The sequence below is a fragment of the Gracilinanus agilis genome, chromosome 4 (genome assembly GCF_016433145.1).
Source record: "Gracilinanus agilis isolate LMUSP501 chromosome 4, AgileGrace, whole genome shotgun sequence".
In the NCBI taxonomy this organism is placed as follows: Eukaryota; Metazoa; Chordata; class Mammalia; order Didelphimorphia; family Didelphidae; genus Gracilinanus; species Gracilinanus agilis.
Window position 1 is genome coordinate 53,698,143 of NC_058133.1, and position 17,075 is coordinate 53,715,217.

At 43.9% G+C, this 17,075-nt stretch overlaps 8 non-coding genes across 8 annotated transcripts; 5 read left to right on the plus strand and 3 right to left on the minus strand.

The window, feature by feature from the left end:
* Window positions 1-5,550: 5,550 nt before the first annotated feature.
* On the plus strand, window positions 5,551-5,622 carry TRNAE-UUC. Its single transcript has one exon. It is a non-coding gene; the product is annotated as a tRNA-Glu (tRNA).
* Window positions 5,623-7,531: 1,909 nt separating this feature from the next.
* On the plus strand, window positions 7,532-7,603 carry TRNAD-GUC. Its single transcript has one exon. It is a non-coding gene; the product is annotated as a tRNA-Asp (tRNA).
* A 2,485-nt stretch (window positions 7,604-10,088) lies between these two features.
* Window positions 10,089-10,160, plus strand: TRNAE-CUC. Its single transcript has one exon. It is a non-coding gene; the product is annotated as a tRNA-Glu (tRNA).
* Window positions 10,161-10,644: 484 nt separating this feature from the next.
* TRNAG-GCC lies at window positions 10,645-10,715 on the minus strand. Its single transcript has one exon. It is a non-coding gene; the product is annotated as a tRNA-Gly (tRNA).
* Window positions 10,716-11,323: 608 nt separating this feature from the next.
* Window positions 11,324-11,406, minus strand: TRNAL-CAG. Its single transcript has one exon. It is a non-coding gene; the product is annotated as a tRNA-Leu (tRNA).
* A 1,373-nt stretch (window positions 11,407-12,779) lies between these two features.
* TRNAD-GUC lies at window positions 12,780-12,851 on the plus strand. The gene has a single exon. It is a non-coding gene; the product is annotated as a tRNA-Asp (tRNA).
* A 1,514-nt stretch (window positions 12,852-14,365) lies between these two features.
* Window positions 14,366-14,437, plus strand: TRNAE-UUC. The gene has a single exon. It is a non-coding gene; the product is annotated as a tRNA-Glu (tRNA).
* A 383-nt stretch (window positions 14,438-14,820) lies between these two features.
* On the minus strand, window positions 14,821-14,891 carry TRNAG-GCC. The gene has a single exon. It is a non-coding gene; the product is annotated as a tRNA-Gly (tRNA).
* Window positions 14,892-17,075: the final 2,184 nt, after the last annotated feature.

Below are 17,075 nucleotides of genomic sequence, written 5' to 3' on the forward strand. Positions count from 1 at the left end.
TAACTTGGAAGGTCTTCAGGAAACCTCTGTCTCCCTGGGATAGGAAAGGAGTACAGTGTAATGCAGGTGGCATCTGGGTAAGACAGCAGGAGGTTTCCTCACAGAAAGCCAAAGAGGTGGTTTGTTGTTATTGTTGTTTTAATTCATATCTTCTTCCACAATATGATTAATATGGGGAAATGTTTTGTAAGTTTGCACATATGTTACCTATATTAAATTTCTTACTGCCTTGAGGAGGTATAAGGGAGGGAGGAAGAGAATTTGGAATTCAAAATGTTGGAAAACAAATTTTAAAAATCGTTTTCACATATAATTGGTTAAGAAAAAATATTACTTAAAGAATAGTCAACCCTGAAAAATAGAAAATAAGGAAGGAAACTAATTTTGAAATATTTAAGAACTCTGATCAATGAAATGACCAACCATGATTCCAGGAGACAATGATGAAGGATGATAAATACTTACAGATAGCCAGCCAACAAGCATTTTTTAAGAATCTATTATATTTCAGGCATTGTAATAATGGTTTCAAAGTGCAGAATAAGGGGAAGCTTTTCAGGCATGAAGAATGCAGTTTTTTTTATTTGCTTGACATATCCAATATAAGAGTTTTCTTTTTCTTTTTAATAGGGAATGGTTTGAGGAGGAGAGAAAATGAATTTAATTTAATTTTTTGTAAAGAAAAAAAATTGACCTAGCAAAGGACCAATCAGATCAGTAGTCAAAAAAGGGAGAAACAGAGAGAGGAATGAGGAGATAGAAGATAGATATATATCCAGACATATGGACAGACTGAGAGACATAAAGACAAAGAGACAAAAAGAGACAGAGACTTAGAATGAGAAAGACAGAGAGGTACAGATAGATGGACAGATACAGAGTCTTTGAGAATGACAAAGACAGTTTGAGAAAGAGAAAGACTGAGAGAGACAAAGACAGAGAGAGTTAGAGAATAAAAAATAAGGACATAAATAGATCACAGGGCTCCAAAAGGTAATGAAGGAGAACATGTGTAAGAAGGAAGTAGTAGAAAATACTATATGCAGAAACATTCTCACAGAGGTAGAATAAAGAAAAAGCTATCAACTGATTGAGCAGTTAAGAAATATGGTTGTCAGGGATCATGGAATACTTTACCTATCAGATCTATAGATAAGAGAAGAACTTATGACCAAACAAAAGATAGAGAGCATTACAATAGATAAAATGAATAATGTAATTACATTAAATTAAAAATATGTTGCACTTAAAAATGAATGTAACCAAGAGTAGAAGTAACACAGGAAATTGGGAGGAGGTAGGATTTATACCAAGTATGTGACAAAGCCTCATTCCTCAAATATATAGAGACCTGAGTCAAATATATAAGAATACAATTCATTTCTCAATCATAAATGGTAGAAGGATATTAACAGACAATTTTCAGATGAAGAAAAAAATATCTATAGTCACATGAAAAAATGTTCCAAATCACTATTGATTAGAGAAATGCAAGTAGAATACCTATCAGATTGGTTAATATGACAAAAAGAAAGAAAAATGAAAAATATTGGAGGGAATATAGGAAAATTGGGATACTAATGCAGTGTCAATGGAGTTGGACACTGATCCAACCATCCTAGAGATCACTTTGGAATTATGCCCAAAGGACTATAAAACTGTGACTACCCTTTGATCCAGCAATACCACTTCTAGTTCTGAGTTCCAAAAAGATTTTTTTAAGGTAAAAAGTACTTATTTGTACAAAAATATTTACAGCAGCTCTTTTTGTGGTGGCAAAGAACTGGAAATTGAGGGGATGTCCATCACTTGGGGAAGGGTTGAATAAATTGTGGTATGTTATTATAATAAAATACTATTTTACTATAAGGATGACCAGGAGGATTTCAGAAAAACCTGGAAAAGATTTATACCAGAACTGATGTAGAATGAAGTGAGGAGAACCAGGAGAACAGTGTATGAAGTAACATAAATACTAACCCATGAACAACTGTGAATGATTTTGCTATTCTCAGCAATACAATGATCCAAGATAGTCCCAAAGGACTCGTGATGAACGAGGCTATCCATCTCCATAGTAAGAACTGATACCATTTTCCACTTTATGTTCTTGATGGGGTTTTTTTTGCTTAACATGTGACTTCTTCCACAACAAGTTGAATATGGAAATGTTTTATTTGAGAGCACATATATTACCTGTATCAAATTGCTTACTATCTTATCGAAGAGGGAAGGAAGGGAGAGAATTTGGAACTCAAAATATCAGAAAACAAATGCTAAAAATGGCTTTTACATGTAATTGGGAAAAATAAAACATTGCTGAAGAAATTCTTTAAATAATATATCTGGTTGTCCCAGAGAAGGTAAGATCAGTTAAATGGTAGAGTATAGACCCAGATAGACAGTAAATTCTGAAGTGAATGGAAGGTAAGGAAATAGAGGCAACTAGCCAAGACGACCCTATCTAGGGGTTTGGCTATAAAAGGGAAATATGGAGTGGCTCCAAAGTTTGGTGAAGGGCCTGGGGGAAAAGAAGCTTAAATGTCTGTGGGTGCAGGAATGAGTCAGTGCATGAAGAAAGGTTGAGGATAAAGGAGACAAACTTCCAAAAAATAGAAGATTCAATCAAGAGAAGAGTTTTGTTGGGGGAACTCACTTTTCCTATCAGAGAAAGAAGCAAAGGAAAAGAGAATGGGGGAAGCCAGGAGAAGGAAGAAGAAATGTTTTGAGATATAAAGTGGTGTAGTAGAATAAATTGGTGCTAAATGCAAGAATGTAAAGTTCATGTGAATGAAAAGTAGGATATGAGGTCTTATAAGGGGAAAAGTTGCTGCAGATGGTGCAGGAAGTCTGAGGAGAGAAGAGAAGGTCTGGCACAGTAGTAGTGAAGCCCCTCATAGAGGGACAATCCTAAAGGAATAAAAAGATTTTGGGACAGCAATGGGATATTAACTGAGAGCCCATATCTCTAATTTGTAATTGTTCCAGTGGTCTGTTTTCCATAATATGCTTCAAGATCCTTCACTAAGAGTTGGGGAGGGAGGGGGGAAAAGGGTATCCATTTGGGAAAGAGGCTGCAGTCTTCATCAAAAGAGGGAGTTAAGGGTGATGGTAGTGCAGGGTTCAGTAAGTTAAGTCTGGGACTTGAAAAGAAATGACTGACTTTATGACAAAGGAGTAAAGAAAAAGGTAGAGAAGGCATTAAGCACACCTTATGATACACTTTAGAACTATTTAATCTTGGTGTGCAGCCTAGAAAGGTGGAAAGAAAAGATAAGAGTGTATATAGAAATGTGAAGGGAACAGGGAGAGATGGGGGGTATGGAGGGAGATTAGTGGTGGAGATAGGTTTGAAGAAGACTTTTAGGCAATCTGGAAGTTTTAATGGTCTCTAGTAAGCCTAAATCTTCCTTTTTCTGGCTATTGGCTGGAGGAGCTATCAGAAAGATGATTCAGTTTGATTTGATTCAAATACCCCAATAAAATCTTGGGGGATAGGGAGTTCCAATGTCTGATTTCATTTAAAGAGTACCTAAGAAGCTTCCCTAGTTATCAAGGATATCCATAGGTGAGAAGCTACCAAGTGTGTTAAAGATGTCCCAGTTCTGAAACAATGCTTTCCTTTTCTGATCATGAGATGATGAAAATGGTAGTTTGGGCAGAGTCAGGAATTCATCAACTGATATTTCATAAAGCACCTACTATGTACCAGGCACTGTGCTAAACCCCCTAAATACAAAGGAAAGCAAAACAAATCACACAGAGAGAATTCTTGCTCTCAAATAACAGATTGGGGTGGGGGGGGGGGAGAGAGAGAGAAAAAAATAGCAGATGGTCTGATGGGAGAGACTCTGCAAATAACTGTGTACAAACAATTCACATACACAATAAATAAAGGGAATTCTCAGAATGAAGACTTTTATTATTAATGGGGACTTGAGAAAGGCTTCTTGCAAAAGATTGGACATCAATCAACTGAGATTTGAGGGAAGCCAGGGTCCCTAGGAGGCAGAGATGAAGAAGCAGAGAGTTCCAGGCACGGGAGACATTCAGGAAAAAGATATGAGTACAGAAATGGAATATCTTACTGAAAGGAAGAACAAAGAAGCCAGTGTGGTACTATATCTCAGGGCATATGTAAGGGAGTGAGGAGTAAGAAGTCTGAAAAAGTTGAAAGGAGCTGAATTATAAGTCTTTAAAAGGCAGGACTGTATATTTGATCCAGGAGGCAGCAGGGAACCACTGGGGTTTATTGAATGAATAGGACAGGGACATGATCAGACTTGAGCTTTAGGAGGATCAGTTTGCCAGCAAAGAAGAAATTGGAATGGAGTGGAGAAAGACTTGATGAAAGGAGAGGCCCACTACTAAACAAATTTGGTTGTGGGGAGGGGGATTGGGTTGAGGGAAGAGTGAAGAGTCTAGGATGACACCTGGGTTACTTGACTGGTTGCCTAGGAAATTGGTGGTATCCTCTACAGTTAGAAAAAGGGTCAAATCTGGCCTCAGACACTTCCCAGCTGTGTGACCCTGGGCAAGTCACTTGATCCCCATTGCCCACCCTTACCACTCTTCCACCCATGGGCCTATACACAGAAGTTAAGGGTTTAAAAAAAATTTTTTTTTAAAGAAAAAAAAAAGAAAAAGGGGAGAGTGTGAGGAGGGAGACCATGAGATCAGTTTTGTACGTGGTGAAATTAAAATGTCTCTGAGACTTCTTTGAGGATGGCTAACACATAGTTGGAGATGAGATCCTAGACCTCAGCAAAGAGATTAGTGCTATCTATATAAGTATCTGAGAGTCATCTGCATAGGGATGATAACTGAAGAAAGAGGGTCCCAGGGTCTTGGAGTTTGTGCAGTGAGTCAGGAAGTCCACTCCCTTACACCCACTGAGTTTGGATGTGCAGTTGCACATGCTGTAGAATAAAGAAAGGAAAAAGAATTTGAAGAATTTCAAGATCGTTTCTTTCTCTCGTGGTTGAGCACATCCAGGAGAGCAAGACTCCTCTTTGATTGTGTCAGCCTCCATTCTTCCAGGACTCTGGGCCAAACTAAGCTCCTTCTGAGTTACTCCTGCCACACCGATGGAGCTGATACCGATTAGAAGAGAAAAGGAACAGGCAGTCAGAGCAGAACCAAGCAAGTTGATACCAAGCCAGAGGAAGAGACTGGGCAAAGACATCCAGTATCCGCAGAAGCCCCAAAGAGAGAGAAAGGCATGGCACAGCGAAGCTGAAGCGACCAATGAATGAAATGTGCAGGGGCAGCGGGTGGCAGGGAGTAGAATGAGGAGAAGGTCAGTCCGGGAAAGCAGGCAAGGGAGGTCGAGGTTTGGATTCTAGATTCTTGTTGTGTATGTAGGTGCTTTGTTCAGGAGAGGAAGCCGGGTGAGTGAGCATTGGTTAATAGTGACGATGGAGAGAGGCAAAAGAGAATGCTCTGGAGGAGAGGCCAGGCGTGAACCCGGTGGGGCCCCAAGAAAAATGAAGAGGCTACAAGAGGCAAGTATTATGCTGAGTGAAGAAGAGAAAGTGAAACGAACCGTGTTCCCTGGTGGTCTAGTGGCTAGGATTCGGCGCTTTCACCGCCGCGGCCCGGGTTCGATTCCCGGTCAGGGAAAGATCGTTTTGCTTCGTTGCTTCAACGGCATCCCTTTTATATTAGTTCTTCCAGGCTCCTCTACCAGCCCGCAGCTCCAAGTGGACTCTGCGCCCTGTTTCCTTGCAGTATTTCTTCCTGTGTTCTACCCCAACCTCCGAATCCAGGGAACAGAAGGAAAACCATAGTAAAGTGATGTTTTCCTCTCTCAGGAGGAAACGTCTTCACTGGCTTCCTAAAGTTAGTTAGGGGTGGGTGGCAAGAGGCTGGAGAGTCAAAATGGAGAATGACGGTACAGACCTAGCAACATGCTTCTCCCCTGGGGATGCAAGTGTCTAGCTGGGATTGTCCAAAAGTTGGTTAGGGGCTGTCAGAAAGGGATTTGCACTAATAAAGGAATAAGTATGGCTGGGAATTGTACTGGGCAGGCCAGAATTCAACCACCAAACCGCCCGTGCAAGAAATGGCATCTTCCCACTCTATGTCTCTGATCTTGATGAACACTCCGAGACTTACACCCAAAATTTGACACAGCATGCACTCATCCTAACCTAGAATGTTATCTTCCTTAGCTTCCTCACTGTCCACTCTCTTTTCCCTCCCCCTTCCTTTTCTCTTACTTCTTCCTCACCTCACCTCCTTCTGTTCCTCCTTTTCCTCTTCCTTCTCACTGCTGATGCTCCACCAGGTCCTCCTCCCTTTGAGGGACACAGGCAGCTAGCCCCGGAACCTTTCATTCTATGGTCCACCTTCTTTCCAACAAGAAGGTCCCAAGCACCTGCTGAGAGCTTGGCAATAGCTCCCATGACACTGGAGGTCGGGTCGAAGGGAAGGCACTCCTAACCTAACACCTAGGCACTGAGCAGAATGGGCAGGAGCAGAGCACGGGAGAGAAGAAAGAAGCAGGAGACCTGCTCTCAGGTCGAGTCCAGTCTCCTGGAGAAAACACGACTTTGCCTGATACACATTCCCAAAGCAGGAGGGGCTCGGTAAGGCGCCAACTTCGCCATGACCAGGGCACCCTGGGGAATGGGTGTGCAAGCGTTGTGTGTATTGGGAGGCCTGAGGGGCAAAGCTTAAACCCGGAGGGGCCTAGAAGCTCAAAGGGGATTTCCACCCTGGGAGGGAGTGCTGGGGTGACGGGCAGAGGGAGTTGCGGGCTGTAGGTAAGGATGAGCCCAGATCAGTAATGCAACTGAAGTGAAAATTAGTCAGGGAGGATGGGAGCCGCTCATTATGGTCACAGATGTGGTCTTTCAGCTTTCAGCTGCTCTGCCATAGCTCACCAACCTCCAATCGAAGTTGCTTTCAGAGTCTAATCTCCCCACCAGCAGCATTTCGTCTCCCCCTCCTCCCCTCCTCCTGTACTTACTTCTCCTCTTCTTCCCTTCCTCATTTTACCCTCTGCTGGGCCTCTCACTTGATGGAAAGTGATGGCCAGGCGTTTCCTGGAGAGTAACAAGAAAAGACAAGGGTTTTACCCTGATGTCCCGAAACTGAATTTTTAAAAGCCTGCTGGGTGGCCCCGCTTTAATACCATTGGTTTCATTGGTAATTTGTTGGATTTTACTTTGTGCCTTCAAAGACGTTATCCGGGGGAATCCAAGGACTGCTGGAGGCTTTTAGAGTGATCAGACACACCAACATAAACCATGCACACACCTAATGCAGCACAAGTGTAAGTTGAAGCATTTTTTCCTTTGGAGAGGGATCTTTTAAATTTGGACAGCAATGAACTTACGGAAGGTTGTGACCAAAGGTAGGATGGCTGAGGAGGTGGCTGAAGGGAAGGAGGGGAGAGATTTAAGGAACTGTGATTTTCCGAGAGAGACTTGTAAAGTCAAAGAAGCCCAGACCAGAAACCGGAAGCGAAAGGGAAAGTGTATATGAGAAGTCAGTAATATGGATAAGTGAAAGCTAAGTAGCGCCTTCCTCGTTAGTATAGTGGTGAGTATCCCCGCCTGTCACGCGGGAGACCGGGGTTCAATTCCCCGACGGGGAGGAACGCTTATTTAGTTTGGCTCGTCTGTGGTGGCAGTCCTAGTGCCACACTTCCAATGAGACCAGTTTACAAAGCGTTCCCTAATTTTCCTCCTTCCCATATGGCTGCTGGCTGCTTCTCTTTCTCCTTCGCTGTATCTGTGTCCTGCTCTAGATCACTTTCTTCAGCTATAGGTTTCCCTAGAAACACTACCTGGATCATCTCTTCTCCCTCTATACGTTTTCACTTGTCGATCTCATAAACTTCCAAGAATTTAAATGCCGTCTCTGAAGATTCTCAAATCTACCTTTCCTGCCTCAGTCTCTCTGTTTACCTCCAATCTGGTATCTCCAACTGCCTTTCAGAATCTCAAACTGGATATCCAGTAGATATCTGAAACTCATTATGTCTAAAATAAAACACATTGTATTTCCTCCTGAACCCTTCTCACTGTGCTCCCCTCCCCCATCACTGTAGAGGGTAACACCATACTCCTAATCCTTCAGATTCCTAACCTAGAAGCATCCTGGATTGCTCACTCTCTTTTCCACCCACCCTCACCCCCAAATCCAATCTGTTGCCAAGGCCTGTTCATTTCACCTTTGCAACAGGTCTCAAATACACTCCCTTTTCTCCTCTCACCCTGCCATTATTCGAATCCTGGACTTCATGACCTCAACCTGGATTATTGCAATAATCTGGAAGAAGGTTTCTCTGCTTCAACCTCTCCCCATTCAGATCCATTCTCCATTCAGTCCACTAATCTGACTTTTTCCTTAAAAAGGTCTGATCATGCCGCCCCAACAACTCAATAAACTTTAGTGGCTTCCCATTGCCTCTACAATGAAATACAAAATGCTCTGATTGACATTTGAAACCCCTTGTAACCTAGCTCCCTCCTGTCTTTCTAGTATTCTTTCGCCTTGCTTCTCAACACATATTCTTGGATCCAATGACACTGGCTTCCTGACTGTTCCACCAAAAAGACACTCCATCTCTCAATACCAGGCATTTTCTCTAGCTGTGGATCATGCCTCTCTCTGATCCAACTATTGCATCTCCCTGGTTTTCTTTAAGACAACTATAACTCCACCCTCCACAGGGAACATTCTCTAACTCCTCCAATGATCTCCATCATAAAATTTTATTTATCTATCTATCTATCTATCTATCTATCTATCTATCTATCTATCTATCTATCTGGTTGTTTGTTTGTTCGTTTGTTTATTTATTTATTGTTTAGGCTGCTTTATATATTTTTGTTTTCATGTTGTCTGCCTTGTTTAATTGTAAGCAACTTGAGGGCAAGTCTTGGCTTCTTGTTGTAGCCTCCGGGATTAGCAGAGTGTCTGGCACTTAATCATTGTTGTTCCTCCTTTGTCTTCAAAGAAAATCAGTGACATAATGAGTGATGTCCTGACTTTCAGGAGTTGGATTTTTAGTGAGAGTTCAGCAAAATCGTTGGCCTTTTTCTCTTCCAGGAGTCATCAAAGTCCAGTGGCAAGACCAAAGTCAGGAAGACTGGCAAACAGCCTGGGGGGGTGAAGGACAAGGGAAGAAGAGCCTCTGTCCAGGAGTCAGGAGGCGCTCTGGGCTGGCCTAGTTTCGAGTATGCAGCGAGCTAGGGGATGAGCGAATTCAAGTACAGTAGGTTTCTTGTGCTGATCCCAGTTGCAGGGCCAGTTGGGGCTCTCATTGAGTCTAGGGCTAGGCAAAGGGAGGTAATGGAAGAGATTCGAGTTGGTGTAATATTGGTGAGCACAGCGGCTTGACAGGAGTTCAGGGCCCAGCCAAACTCTCTCTGAGTTACTTCTACCTTACTAAGATATTAAGTGATACTAAGAAAAGAAACAGGGAGGGGAGAGTAACCAAACATTGTTATTAAGCCGAAGGAAGAGACATCCAGTTGATGAGATACTTAGATGAGAGAGAAAAGCATGGCAAGGAAAGGACGAGCTGAGGCGACTCAATGAATAAAATGGCAGCAAGATGTTGAATGAGGAGAGGTTCGATTTAGGAAAGATAGCAGGGGAAATAAAGGTTTGGGATTCCAATTCTTGTTGTACACACATACCTGTGGTTGATTTTTCCTTTTAACCTTCATTTTCCAACTTAGAATCAATACTGTGTATTGGTTCCAAGGCAGAGGAGCAGTAAGGGCCAGGCAATGGGGGTTAAGTGACTCGTCCAGGGTCATACAGCTAAGAAATATCTGAGGCCACACATTTTAACCCAGGATCTCTAGTTTCTAGGTCCAGCTCTCAATTCTTCAAGTGAGATTAACAGTTGGTAGCATTTAGGGGAAAGGGCCAGGGGGTGAGAGAGGAGCAGCTGGGTAGGAGGGAATTCAGTTCCGAGTAACAGTGAGGCACCTAGAGTAAGTGTTTCGGGGGACAGATCAAATTGGGGATCCACTAGATCCCCAGAAAAAACCATGGAGGACATTCAAATAAAGTAGAAGGCCAATGTTATGCTGGATAAGGAAAGGAAGTAGTTAAAAAGGAGCTCCCTGGTGGTCTAGTGGTTAGGATTCGGCGCTCTCACCGCCGCGGCCCGGGTTCGATTCCCGGTCAGGGAACATGGTTTTTATGGGCCATTACTGTGGTCACCACCACCAAGAAATGCGCACTTTCTTTCACGCCCGGGTGCATTTCTCCAAGTCTTCCACCCTTTCCCTTCTTTGTTTCCCCCAGGATTTTTGCAGAAGGAAAACCAAAGTAGATCAGCACCAAGCCCAAGTTTCCTCAAATGGTCCAACGACCCCACTGATAAACTGGTGCTGAGACAGAGACAGGGACCTAGTGTTGAAGGCAAAGCACAACAGAATGGACAAAGACAACTTTTACCAGAAGCCTTGGCCTTTAGATGCCCAGGAAGGAGGACTTCCCCACTGTCAAAGGCCCCAAGAGCTTCCCTGGCCTCTGCAATGGCGAAGTGCGGGAGAAAGTGAGGTTGATGGTCTGGACCAAGAAAGGTCCTTTTTCCTGGGGACGGAAGCTGAAACTGTCCAAAAAATTTGGGAGGGAGACACTTCAGGAAAGGAGTTGCTAGAAAAGTTTAGTTGCATGGGCCGGGAATCGAACCCGGGCCTCCCGCGTGGCAGGCGAGAATTCTACCACTGAACCACCCATGCGCAACAAGTCTTAGTTTCTAAATTACATTTCTGATATTGACGTACAGGAGGTAATTTTTTTTTTTGAGGGGAAGAGCGATAGACCAAGACCTCGCACCCAACATTTGATACAATATCTACTCACCCTAACTTAAAACTTTTGGCATCCTTCTAGGCTTTCTCGCTCTCCTCCTTACTAAACTTCTCTCTTCTTCATCTTTATCCTCCTGCATATTTCCCTTCCTCCACCTTTCTCCTCTTCTTCCCTCGCTCTTTCTCCCCATCTTTACCCTTTTCCTCTTGTTCTTCCTAGCAGTGCTCCACCTCCACCTCCGAGAAAGTTGTAGGACTGACCCGAAGGTACATTGTAGAGGAGTTTCACAAGACCCAGTCTCTTCCAGTCTACTCTCTGGCAAAAACAAACAAACAAAAAAACCTAATGGAGTTCTCAGATTGGCGATTGTTCCATTCACATAACCCTCATCCATAAGCACGGTCCTGGAAGTTCTGCCTATGGGTTAAAGAGAAGCGAGTGATCTCAGTGGAGTCTGGAGCTTGTGCCTGTGGCTTCCTCTCCCTTGCGTAGCACTCAGGTAACTGCCAGAACACCGTGGAAGGCAAAAAACAACTGTCAGGAGTGGGATTCGAACCCACGCCTCCAGGGGAGACTGCGACCTGAACGCAGCGCCTTAGACCGCTCGGCCATCCTGACGGCGCTCCAAAAATGTACCCCCTCCCTCCTCTCTGGTGACTCTAACTGCAACATAACTACAAGGATTGACTTTTCAGCCCATTTTGTCCAGTTCCTTCCAAGCTCTCTAATCTCTTAGTCTGGCACCAGCACTGTCTATGAAAGCCCCGAACCATCCTTCCACAGGAGCTGCGCACCTTCCAATTCGCCTCTCTATGTCAACACAAACACCCTACGACGGGGACTCCAAGACACTAAGCACAACAAGTCCCCCTCACCGGGCCTGATCGCTTCCGCGCCTCCCAAGAAGCGCACAACCGCTACCCAGGCCTTCCCCAACTGCTTCTCTGCCCCACCCCTAGTCTCATTTGGGAACACTCTCACCTCACCCCCGAGGCCTTTCTTTCTAGTGACACTCTCTTTCCAATAAGCTGGTCCCCCCATCTGCTGGGAGCCAAGCAATGATTCTCCTGATCCTGGGTCTGGGGATAAAAGTGGAGAGCGGCTCAGAGAAGGAAAGAAATAGAAACGTGCTCTCAAGGCTCGCGCAAAATCCAGGGAGAAACAGGGCTTCGCCAGGGAACTGGTCCCAAAGCTGGAGGGCCTCCGGGAGGAGGCACTATCTTTGAGGAGACCAGGGCACACCGTGATAGGGCAAACAAAAAGAGTGCCTGGAGGGTAAGAAGGGGGCTGGCCCGGCACAGGGACCCGACGAACTTTGCAGCGGAAGTAAACAATGACCAGGAAGGAAGAGATCAGCTCAAATCAGCAGCCCAAGCAGTCCTTGAGCAATCCTCTGCTCCGCCTTCTCGCCCACTACTCACCTGCCCATCGCTCACCAACTTCTAGCCGCAGCTCCCTTACCGTACCACTCCTTCAGCCTCATCTCTCCCCAACTGCCGCCTTCGTCCCTGTATTCCTCCTCCCAAATCTCCCCCTCCTCCTCTTCTCTCCCTTACTTTAAGTTTTGAAAAAGGCAGGTTGATGGCTCTATTTCTTTAACTTAGATTTCTTTGGATTTCTAAAACACAATCCTTAGTAGCCCATTTTTAAATTTATTAACTGCTGGAGACTTCAGAGGGATTAAACCCCGCACGCGCGCGCGCGCACAACCCTAAACTGAATCTCGTCTTTTGGAAAGCCGTCTCTTTAATTCTGCAAAAAGATAGACATCTTGGAGAAGAAGGGACGAAAGGTGAGATGGCTCGAGGGCTGAAGGAAGAGAATGAAAGGTCCTTGAGGTAGGCAAAACCAGTAGAAAGGGAGGAAGGGCACTTTCTAGTTTATGAAGTTCATAAGCTGCAAGACCTAGGAAGCCCTAAACCAGGGACGGGAAGGAAAAAGAAACGTGTCCAGAAAAAGGAATACAGATAATGATAGTCTCCCAAGCGCTTTCCTCGTTAGTATAGTGGTGAGTATCCCCGCCTGTCACGCGGGAGACCGGGGTTCGATTCCCCGACGGGGAGGACAGGACATTTTTGCGCGTGCCACCGACTGCACGTATCTCTGTGCCCGTCTCTCCAAATGCAAAAGACCGCCAGTGTGGCATTAGAGTTCCAGCCGCAACATACCCTTCTTAGAATCCTTGCCTAACACAGTCTCTCAGAAGGCCTCTCGCTTTAACTCCGGCCACCCCTAGTCACCCTCTTGCCGGTCATTCTCCGACCTTAGGCGCCCAAAGGTATCTCGCATTTGTTGTACCTTCTACCTCTGGACCCTCCTCTAACCCACATAGAAATAGGAGCCCGGACAAGAGCCAGGGTTCTGTGTTCCACTTTTGCAGAAGGTCTAGGTTCGAGGTGATGAGGACCTAAACTAGGATAGTGGCTGTGTCACAAAGGAGTCTACCGGACAAACGGTAGGGAGATAGAAACGAGTGGATTTGAGAATTTATTTGTGTTTGGTGAGGGTGGGCAATAGCGATGAAAGAGAGTGAGTTCAGGACGACAACGAGGTTACCAGCCCTCTACTCTCTACTAGCCGGGAAAGATGTCGGTTTTGGACTCTGAGTTTAAGATGTCTATGGGAATTCTATTTCGAAGACGTCTAATAATCCGTTGGAGGTGAGAGAATAGAGGTTGACAGAGAGGTAAGAAGTGTGGAAGTAAATCTGAGAATCATCCACATAGGAATGGTCATTGAAAAGGGAATTCCTAGTCTTAGGGATTCTTCGCTCACGTTTCTCGCCCCGTGTCCCGCCTTCCTCGGAACCCTTGTAGAATTTGGGTTTGTAGTTGCTCATGCTCCGGAATAAGACAGAACTTGGAGGAGAATTTGGAGGTGGACTCTCGGTTAAGCCCCTACAGGAAAGCAAGACTTCTAGGGCTTTTCAAAGACTGAATTCGGCTCTTTCTGAGTTACCCCTGCCTCGCTGATGGAGCTGATTGTTGTTTTCCAGTCTTTCGTGACCCGGTTTGGGATTTGGGGGCAAAGATCCTGGAATGCCTTGCCATTTCCTTCTCCTGCTTATCTTACAGATGTGGAGTTTTCCACTGCACCATCTAGCGAATACTTAACTAGGAAAGAATAGAAACAGAAAGCCAGGATTTTAAGACTAAAGAAGAGACATCCAGGTATTCCCCGAGGTCCGGACGAGAGAAGGGTATTGTATCCGAGCAAAGGGGCAACCGAGGCGACCGCAGGGCTAAAAGGTGGGAGACAAGATATGGAATGAGGAGAGATTCGTGCCTGGGAAAGATAGCGGGGTACGAAGAGATTTGGGTTGGAAATCCTTATACGTATGTTTAGGCGAGGTAAGAGTGGTAGCATTTAAGGGAATGGGCCATTGTGGGACAGGGGCAGCAAGGGAGGCGGGCATCGATTGGTAGTTCCAATTAGTGAGCAGCGTTCAGTAAGAGTGTTCCAGGACGGAAGTCACACTTGAATTCAATTCCCCAAAGAAAGCTCAATGCGATAATCAAGGGTGGCGGAAGTCTTGTATTGTCTGTTGAGTGAAGAAGGATAGCACTAAAAACTGTGTTCCCTGGTGGTCTAGTGGTTAGGATTCGGCGCTTTCACCGCCGCGGCCCGGGTTCGATTCCCGGTCAGGGAAGAATCTTTTTAACTACACTGGCAAGTAAAGATACATTTATGCCTGTTCCCTCTTCGGTCGGTATCTTGTCCTACCCCTCCCATTCCCGACCCTCCCCACCCCAATTCCTACATAAAGTTCCTCGAGGACGTAAGGGATGGATAGCGGATGCCTCAACCTGAAATGAAGTGGGTGAGGTGGAGACCCGAATATTCAGCCTTCTAGAAACCGAGATTCATATTTTTGCACAATTAGGGATTTCCCGTGCCTAAGAAGGGAGTCCCGCGCGGGTCTCTCCTCCAGTTAGCAGTGGGTGACGAAGGTTAAAAGGCCAAGGAGAGGATATCAGTGCAAAGGATGCTCAGAGGGCAGCAAAGGGAGTCGCGCCTTTCAAAAAGTAAGTATGCATGGGCCGGGAATCGAACCCGGGCCTCCCGCGTGGCAGGCGAGAATTCTACCACTGAACCACCCATGCCAGACCTGTAGGATTCTCTCAACCCCCCCTCCTCTAATCTCTTTGAATTCCTGAAGTATTCTATTGCGTTCAGTTCAGTCATTGTACTAAATACGAGGAATAAACAAATTTTTTTTTTTTTTTTTAAGACAGTCCCTTCTCTCGAAAAGTTCATATGCTGATCCGGGAGATAGCAGAACTATTCAGAATCAAGTTAGATACAGGATCAACTGGGAACAAACAACAGAGGAAAGGCACTAATATTGAGGGAGTTTGGAAAAGGCTTCCCGGCAAAGCGTGACATTTTGGAAATTGAGATGAGAAGGGAGAGTAGCACTGCTTTGGATCCACTTGTCTTTTCTGAGTGGTGTGAGAAGTCATTTGACCTCTAGCCTATTGGAGGAGACCCCTACCCATCCTAAATCAATTATTTTACCACTAAGTTAAGTTTCAATCAGTATTATCTCATTGAATGTGGTTACATAGCCATAGTGGTTATTTCTTTTTATATTATATTATATTAATATTTATTTATATTTACAGACTATATACTTAGTGAGTTAAGATAATCAGGTAACCCTAATACATGATGTAATTGAGAATAATTAGATTAGATTTAAATAGCTGGGGAGCTTCTTTCTACTCCGGACTACAGAGCTTAAGTCATGCCCTTGCCTGATGGAAGCTAACGGGTCTGCACCCTGGGTCTACCCATCTCTACCCTAGGGTTAGTCGTGTCTGTCCTGCCTGGCACAGCAGGTCTTTCAGTTCAAGGAGAAGTCCCTGGTTATTTTAGGATCCCCTTGGTCCTTAGTCCCTTCACTTGATTGGCCTACATTATGTGTTTAATCCTTGTCAGAGAAAGGAGCTGGTAGCAGTCAGACCTGCTTCTGTCTAATTTTAATCCAGTAAAGGGAATGTATATTTTGTGCTGTCCCAATCTAGAAGGTCTACTGCTATTTGGGACATAAGGGTTATAAATGCTGTGCTCTGATCTGTGGGCCCTCAGGGAAGTCTGGGATCCTATGGTTGAAGGGGATCAAGTCCCTGTAATAAACAGATTTCAGTTCAGAGCCAGTTGTTTTATTACAAATTGGACACATTTCTGGTGTTACAGTGATCCTGTTTTGGTAGGAGGTGGGGGAGAATAGAGAGTGGATAGTTAACCTTTTAATTAATGTTGAAACAGAATTTGGGGTTTCAAACAAACATAATTAAAAATTAAGTAAAGCCCAATGCCTAGCTGAATTTATTAGGCCTCTGGTGTGTAAGGTAAGTTTTGTAAGGATTTGCAAATCTTATTTTTGAAAAAAAAAAAAAAAGCCTGTGGACATGGCTTCTTGCAAATCCTTGCAAAACTTAACTTACAGGTGGTAGCTACTACCTATTGGTCAAGACTAAATAGCCTACATAGTAATGTCATTGTATACTAAGAAGGATTAAAAGATAAATAACAATTTTTGTTATATGACCACTTACAGTTGGATTTTTTTAATAATTTGCAATTGTTTGAATCTTGCTTATTTATAATACCTTTCCCATGGGAAAATATTCTAAATTTAAAAATAAATAGTTAAAAATAAAAAAAAAGAAAAAATCTAAAAAAATAAGAAAAAGATAAGAAAATAATACCTTTCAATCCTTCAAGCTAAAGGCTATAAACTATTATAATCTGGCATCATAAATGTATCTTTTATTTGTTTTCCCTTTCCATTTGGTAAACTCTCAGATTTTATTTATATTGGTAATATTAACCTTGTAGTGTGTGTTCTCAAAGAGCTTTTATTCTAATGGGGGAGGTAACACTTATGATCCATTTAAGAATATGTCCATACCTTGAATTGGTGGTCCTAGGTCTAGTCCTTCTATTCTGAGAAAGGATGAAGATATTGATCAGAGAGGAGACTCTTTGTTTAGTCCAGGAGACTACTTGAAGAAAATGGTCAAAAAAGGAACTGTGTAGTTGCTATTGTTGTTCAGCTCAAAACTGTATGGTAAAACATTTTTCCTTGTTCAATAGTCCTGTTCATGTTACCTAAAATCATTTTGTAGTGAGAGAGAATGAGGGCATCATACCAGTTTGAACATACTTCTTTCCAAGCTAGAAATGGGCTGAATATTAGATGAAGGCCAAATTAATTTTTCTGAATGCTTATACCTAAAATGCATAGCACAGTATTTTTTGTCTCCTTCAACACCAAACTA